Source organism: Pinus tabuliformis, chromosome 1_2 (genome assembly GCF_031772625.1).
Source record: "Pinus tabuliformis cultivar Carrire ecotype Pingquan chromosome 1_2, CPIR1, whole genome shotgun sequence".
NCBI classification, from domain to species: domain Eukaryota; kingdom Viridiplantae; phylum Streptophyta; class Pinopsida; order Pinales; family Pinaceae; genus Pinus; species Pinus tabuliformis.
In genome coordinates this window covers 1,189,678,899-1,189,685,974 of record NC_142298.1, presented here as the reverse complement: position 1 = coordinate 1,189,685,974, position 7,076 = coordinate 1,189,678,899, and positions in this window count along the sequence as shown.

Genomic DNA, 7,076 nt, shown 5'->3' with positions numbered 1-7,076 from the left:
AACAATCTTAGATTCGTGCCTATGATCTATAATCTTGTGAAAATCTTGTGGTCGGAATTATTTTCGTACCGCCTTACTTTTATTTAGAAAGTTGGAAAGTCATCAAAACTCTGAGCAAATTTCAAAATGAAATAAATCTTCTGGTGGGCTGCTTTCTCAGAATTATTTTCGTACCGCCTTACTTTTATTTAGGAAGCTGGAAAGTCATCAAAACTCTGAGCAATTTTCAAAATGAAATAATGCAGTGTACCACTATTAACTCATTCCATCGTTCACGTGGTGCATGTTACCTTACAGGCCTTTCAAACCTTTTTTGTCGGACTGTAAATTACGCTGATCGGTTTGAAAGTGGTACTGAAATCACTTTAATATCTGTACAACGCTCTACTCAGAGATCTTTTCGCCTACCACAACATTTTCGCCACAATGAGTAGTCACGTCGTAATATCTGTACAACGCTCTACTCAGAGATCTTTTCCATACGCCAAAGCCTACCACTCCATTTTCGCCACAATGGTAGTCACGTCGTAATATCTGTACAACGCTCAACTCAGAGATCTTTTCTCTTCTTTTTGACCTTTAGATCTTTCTTTTTTCCTATTTACAGTCCCAATATCTTAATTTTTCTTTATTGGTTTTTGTTTCTGGTAAAATTGTGGTGATTGTGGTTTGTCAAAAGAAAATAAAATCAATAAACTACTTTTATTACATTGAGATATTTTTATTAATTTTTATTTTTAAATATAAAATTTATTTTTTAATTTTCAAACTATATTGGATATTATTTTAGAATTCATCTATATTATAGTTATTATTAAATGATTTATTTAATATAATTGAATCTTAAAATAATATCTACTCCAAAACCCCAATATTTAATTTAAAATTATATATTATATTATACTATATAAAAATAAAGTACTAAAATTTAAAAATATATATTACATTTCTCATTTCTATTTTATCTTAACCCTTTTGACATACAAATAATAGTTCTAGTTATAGTTTTTAATGACACTAGTTATAGTTTTTAATGACAATGATTAACACCTTTGTTTACCATGACTGTTTTCGAGGAAACCTGGTAGATGGTTGTGCTACCAATGGTTGTAAGTTAACCCATAGGAATTTGTTTAATACTAAGTGGAATATGAAAAATGACTTAATAATAAAGTTTATTCAGAGTTTATAAGAGTTAGTTATTGATGTTTAGAAGCAATATTTTTTTTTAATTTTTGATAAAATAGGGTGGTTTTTTAAATAATAAAGTATTATAATTATTATTATTTTTTTTAAATAAAATATCTAAAAATAATATAATAATTAACAATATTGAATTTTTTAATAAAATAATAAAATAATTATAATTATTATAGAGAAAATGAAATGTAGGGACTTAATGTGAGTTCTCCTAAAGCACGTTTGCTTGACAGGGTGGTTCTTGGATTCTCCAAGCCACTACAATACATAGACTCTTCTTCTTCCTACCAACTCTGTGACCTTTTGGTCTACAGTGGAAAGAGCCAAATGTGGTGCTCAGTCCGGACAGATTCCTCTATGGGATGGCTTGAATCTCTCAAGCTCTGGTGCTCGATGCTTCAGCTCGGCCCTCTGTCTCGTTCTACTTTTTCTTTACTACCTTCTTCTCTCGTTTTCTGTCTCTCAGTGTTTAGTCCTCCTCTCGGGGTTCACTCCGACTGACTCTAACACTAAAAACTATGTGGATTCTGTATCTGTTCATGGCTTTTAGCTATTCGTTCCCATGCCTGTTCAGTTCCTCTTTTGCCATTGTCGATTCACCTTCTGCAGCTGCGCTTGGAGTTCCTTGTTCGGCATCATCATGAATGCTCAGGGAGTAGCCACGTGTCCTCCCCTAAACAGCGCCAGCCTGCTTCGTCGTTTCGTTTCTTCAGTTACGTCGTGGATGAAGTCCATCCTCCACCGTGGTGGTCAAATGGACCTCAAATCTTTACAAACGTGGCTTAATCCTTCGTCGATTCCGCTTCCTCCATGGGGTGCAATCTCAACCATCCGATTTGGGTCCCCTAGATCCAACGTCATACGCACGTCCCGCGCGGTTGACTTGCTCGACCGATAGCGCACAATCAACGACGGTTTTCTCTTACCTCTACTTGCCATGCGTCGATCATTGAGTGGGATCGCTCCGCTTTCATCCAAACCCCTTACCGTTTGAGGGCGCCTCGATCAATACCATTGGTTCCAGAGTGCGGGTCCCGCCTTTGTACGTTTAGCGCTTTTTTCCTTTTCCGCTCGCAATTCTCTGGTTTGCCATGCGTCCATGTGCTCAGGCTTCCCCCATTTTGACCCTGTTTTCCCAGCGATGTGCATCAAAAACCTCCTTATTTTCCCGATTCGGAGCTCCCAGGGGCTACTTTGACCTTCTATGCAGTCTCCATGGGCCTTGGTCAACGCGCTTTGATTGAGGTCCTCATCGTTCCACGCTGGCTGCCATTGCCACTGGTTCAGGGTGTTTTTTATCGTTGTTTTGGAATTCTTTAATGTTTTGTCCCGACCTGATACAGTCATGGTTTCTTTGACAGTTCTTTTATGGATCCAATTCGGATCACGACCTTCCCACTGAAAAAGCTTTTGGACCACCAAAATTTGGTTTTCAAGCATCGACTAAGTGAGGGTATTGCTTTCTCACTTGTCCAATCTCAATCCACTTCGCATTGCTCGACTTTGAACCTCTAAGCCCAATCCTGAGGTATTCCACATCTCCCCTACACGTCGTCCTTACCTTCCCGTCTAGCACTGTGTCTTCCTGCAGTTCATTAAGATATTCAGATAGCAGGTCATCAACAAAAAGTAGTTGACTCTGCTCTTCAGGGTCCTCAATCATTGAAGGTTCAAACAACCTCAAGCAATCTGCATTTACGATTAAGTAGATGTGCATGTAAGCTGGTAGATCAAGGCGAAAAGCTTTTTCACCAATCTGCTCAAGTATCCTGAAGGGTCCATACCTAATAGGTTTTAGCTTTTTACCTTCACCTTGCATCCTGTCCTTGCTGATATACAGCCAGACTTGGTCTCCAACTTGAAAACTATGCTCCATCCGATGCTTATCATGCCTAGCCTCGTACTTGGCCTGGCTCTTTTCCAGTTGTTCATGTACTGCCTGGTGGATCTCCTAGATCTGTTCAATGAACCTAGTTGCCTTGTCCACATCACTATGTCCATTAACCATGGTATCTTTACCAAAGACAAAATCCAAAGGAGACCTTGGTGTGAAACCGAAACAGGTTTCAAAAGGAGATCTCTGTGTAGAAGAGTGTTTGGCTCTGTTGTAAGCATGCTGCACATAACACAGGTGTTCATCCCAAAGCTGAGGATGTTTGCTGCAATATCCTCTCGGTAACTGGATCACTGTTCTGTTAACTACTTCTGTCTGGCCATCTGTTTGTGGATGAAAAGTTGTGCTTTTCTTTAATTTGGTGTCCATTAGTTCCCACAGACTCGACCAAAACTTCCCCACAAATCAGGTGTCTTGATCAGATATAATGGAAGTGGGTAATCCAAAATGAACCCATACATGTTCAAAGAACAATCTTGCAGTTTGTTCAGCTATAATCTGTTTACTACAAGGTATCAAAATACACATTTTGTTGAACCTATCCAGAACAACATATAGATAATTATGACCTTTCCTAGATTTAGGCAGTCCCCCAACAAAATCCATGGAAACACTTTCCCAAGGGTGAGAAGGAACGGGCAATGGAGTGTACAAGCCTAGTTTTCTATTGCTGGACTTGCTTTTGGCACACATGGCACACCCTCTTACATATCTAGAAACTGTCTCATTCATTTTCGGCCAATAGCAGAACCTTTGCAGCTGTGCAACTGTTTTACTTACCCCAAAGTGACCTAATATTAGAGAAGTGTGTGCTTCCCTAATTATCTTTATCCTCTCAGTTTATGGAATGTAGAGTTTCCCACAATGGTATAAGAGTCGGTCTTTCACATGATAGTCCAATTCTTCTACTCTTTTGCCTTGACTCAAAGTTGCATATACATCTTTAAAGTCCATATCCTAAGCATATTGTTCTATGTAGCTTTCTTGTAGCAAAAAATTACGCTTAAGTATGGTAGATGCATTTATAATAGGTCTAGATAACATGTCTGCAACCTTGTTATGTATGCTCTTTTTATATTTGATGACTAAATGAAACTGTTGTAGAAAACCCATCCATCTGTAGTGTCTTGATTGTTGCAACTTAGTTTGGGAGTGTAGGTATTGAAGTGGTTGATGATCGATCAGTATGTATTACTGTCTCTTTGCCCATTAAGTAATGTTTCCACTTTTTCACACTCTGAACTAATGCATACAATTCTTTATCATATGTAGGATAGTTAACTACTGCAAGATTAAAAGTCTTAGAATGATAATATATGGGTTTACCGTGCTGTGTCAACACTGCTCCCATGGCATAGTCACTGGCATCAGTTTGGATCTCAAATGGTCTTTCTAGATCTGGCAGTGCTAGTACAGGTGTTGTACTAATCTTTTCTTTCAAGGTGTTGAAGGCTTTCTAATGTTTGCCTTCCCACTGAAACACCTTGTTCAATCCTGTCAAAGCATGTAAGGGAGCTGCAATTGAGGAAAATTTAGAAATGAACTTCCTCCAATACTGTGCTGCTCCTACGAAGCTTCTCACTTCTGTAGCAGACCTTGGTTTAGGCTAGTTCATAATGACTGCCGCTTTAGGGGGATCTATTTTCAATTCACCACCCCCTACTATTTGACCCAAATAATTTAGAGATGTTTTGCCAAATTCACATTTTGAGAGTTTAACATAAAGTTTTTCTCTTTTCAAAACATCTAATGTATGCTTAACATGATTTAAATGTTCTTCTCACGTCTTACTAAAACCAGAATGTCATCCAGATACACAATAACAAAATCATCAAGAAAAGGTCTGAGTACATCATTCATTAATCTCATGAAAGTAGCAGGAGCATTAGTTAAGCCAAAAGGCATAACCAACCATTCATACAATCCCTGCTTTTTTTTTAAAGCAGTCTTCCATGCATCTTGCTCTGCAACTCTGACCTGATGGTATCCACTGTGCAAATCCAGCTTGGTGAAATAAACGGCTTCCTTTAATTGATCTAAAAGATCATCTATGTGACGAAGGGGATAACGATTTTTTATTGTTATCTTATTCAGTGCTCAGTAGTCAATGCACATTCTCCATGAGCCATCTTTCTTTCTCACCAAAACGATTGGTGACCCACATGGTGATGTGCTAGGCCTGATGAACCCTTTCTCGAGCAACTCCTGCACCTGCTTCTTGATTTAAACATTCTCTAAAGCAGACAACCTGTACATCCCAATGTTAGGCAAAGGAACATCTTGCTGCAAAATAATATCATGTACTATTCCCTTTTTGGGTGGCAGACCTTTAGGTTCTTGAAACAAGACATCATACTCTGAAACAATCTTTTCTATATCAGCTTGCTGATCAGCATTACAACCCTCAAATACATTGGTTTTATCAAGTTTGTTTTCCTTTACAACCATCAGTAAGAACTGTTTGCATGAATTTATCATTCTTTTCATCTGTCCTGAATTTATGAGAGTATAATTATTCTTGAGCTTATGAGCTCTTACAAAGTATTCAATTCCATCTTTAACAAGTAGATACTTGTTCTCAGCTCTATAGAAAATAGCCTTTTTATCATACAAGTAAGGGCTTCCTAAAACAATTCCACATATATCCAAAGGAAATATATCTAACTCAGCCTCATCTACAAATGTTGACCCAAAAGAAAACTTGAGTTTGCACTGTCTAGTCACTTGTAGTTGTGCTTTATCATTCAACCATCCTAATGGGTATGGTTTCTTATGAGGTGTAGTTGCTAATCCCAATTTCTTTACAATTGCTTCAGAAATTAGATTTACTTGTGAGCCAATATCAAACAAAGTATCAATCTTTTGATTTTTGGAAATAACTCGAATATGGAAAAGCTCATGTCTTTTTCTCTCATGTTCTTCATCAATAACAGATTGAACAAAATTACTAGTAGATGCTTCAGAATTCTTACCTTTTATACCTATGGCTGCAATGATTGTTTCATCTCCTAAGTCTGACCCCAAATCTTTCTGAATAGCTGCAGCGGTCTTCTTCTTCTTGCCCTCGGACTTCTTAGGTCTAAGCTCTGGATGCAGAATCCAACAGTGCTCATCATCATGCCCCTCCTTTTTATAGTGAGTGCATAAAGCTTTGCCTTTTTGTGCAGTGTTAGCCTTCCTTGCCTTCCACTTCCACTTTATTTTCTCCTTGCTCTTGCTTATAGTGGGTTGGGATGGTTCCCCAACTTCTAGATTTCCATTCTTTCCTCTAGCTTCTAGATGAGTAGCTTGTATAGATACCTCATCTATACTAGTGGGATTAAACATGAGGATGGTATGCCTCGTGTAGTTATGTAGACCACCAATGTACTTCAAAAGAGTCTCTGGTGAGTCTAATGAGATGCCCAACATCAATGCTCTCTTTTTGAACTCTTGAGTATACCCTTGCACACTTTGCCCTTTCAGTTACCGAAGAGTTTGCCAACTCATGATGGCTTGTTGCATGTAGGCCAATGGATAGAACTGCTTTTTTATTGCAGCAACAAATTCCCTCCAAACAGAGATGGTCTTACCATGTCTTTTCATATCAGCTTGGGTTCTGCCTTCCCACCAAACCAAGGTAGTGCCTCCTAGGTGTAGGCTTGCAGCTGAATCTTACTCTTGTCTAAATTTATGTTCTGTACCCTGCAATACACATCAATTTGTCTAATCCAATTGTCCAACTTTTTAGCATTTAGCTCTCCATCATATATAGGCAAATAAAATTTAACATCTAGTTTAATCAAAGATGCTTTCTTATTATGCACAGGGCTCTTAGGAGGTGTGAGAAAGCTTTCCTCTTTCCCTTTTCCTTTTGAATGGTCATGGGAATGAGACTCCTCTTCTTCTTTATCTTGTTTAGAACCTGATGAATCTTCATCCTTGTGCTTTCTAAAGTCCCTATTCATTTCTTCTACCATAGACTTTATAGCTAGAAAAATCT